Source organism: Mus caroli, chromosome 2, assembly GCF_900094665.2.
Source record: "Mus caroli chromosome 2, CAROLI_EIJ_v1.1, whole genome shotgun sequence".
Taxonomy (NCBI): Eukaryota; Metazoa; Chordata; class Mammalia; order Rodentia; family Muridae; genus Mus; species Mus caroli.
In genome coordinates, this window is record NC_034571.1 from 171236872 (window position 1) to 171237829 (window position 958).

Consider the following 958-nt stretch of genomic DNA (forward strand, 5'->3'; position numbering starts at 1 on the left):
TGTTCTCCTGGCCTATCTCCTTATGGGCAAAGACATGGGGGCAGAACCCAGGGAAGAAGAGACAAAAGAGGAATGGCTCAGAGGGGGAAAGGAAACCAACCCTAGCAACCATTCTCAACCTAGTTGAAGCTCCTGACTTCCTGTGAGTGAGTGCTCTTCCCCAAATTTGTCTAACCACTTGCCCACCTACCAGCTCAACATTTAGGCCTCCCCATCCCAGGTCCTCACAGCCTCATACTTTCTGCCGTTTNGGTGGGAAGTCTTTGGGCTTAGTGACTATGTTGCCTAGCAACCTGAAGCCCCGCCCTCTCCCCAATAAGCCCCTATGCAAGCATTAAGGTGCAGGGATTAGGGTCATGAGTGTGTTGTATCCTGCCTCAGGTCTTCTCCCATGTTTCCTTCNAGGTGACTCTGAGTCTCAGATTCACTGTCCCAATTTTGGGGGCTGGGTTTTGGCTGTAGATGCTCTTTGGAGCTAGCTTTCTGGGCATAGCTCCTACAAAATACCTTTGTGGCTAAGGCCCACCATAAGCCCTTGTAGGAACTCAGAACCCCCTTTCATCAACTCTGGAGCAAGTTTGGGATCTCAGGGGTCTAGAGGTTTACCAAAATGAGACTTAAATCTTGCTACTTAAGTTTTGGTAAACCCTGTCTCTAAACTTGGATGGCAGGCCTTAGAGTTCTATAATCTACAGTGCATTCAATTTAGTGATTTAAAAAAATAACTACAGTAGTTTAATATTTATTTATTTAGAAACAGGGTTTCTCTGTGTAGCTTTGGCTATCCTGGAAATCTATCTGTAGACCAAGCTGGCCTTGAACTCAGTGATCTACCTGCTTCTGCTTCCAGAGTGCTGGGATTAAAGGTGTGCGTTGTTGGAGTCTGCCAAAAGGCTCTCACTCACAAAGACCACAGAGACTGACATCTCTGTAAACCACAAGAGTTTTTTTTTTTTTT

The 958-nt window shown here is 46.0% G+C and overlaps 1 protein-coding gene across 1 annotated transcript in view; it reads right to left on the reverse strand.

Annotated features, from left to right (window-relative positions):
• The window catches only part of Lkaaear1 (LKAAEAR motif containing 1), a 2475-nt gene extending 2223 nt beyond the window's left edge, over window positions 1-252 (reverse strand). Inside the window, exon 1 of the mRNA XM_021156772.1 lies at window positions 191-252. The gene's annotated coding sequence lies outside the window, so the exon portion shown is untranslated. The remainder of the gene's footprint in view (window positions 1-190) is intronic.
• Between the last annotated feature and the right edge of the window lie 706 nt (window positions 253-958).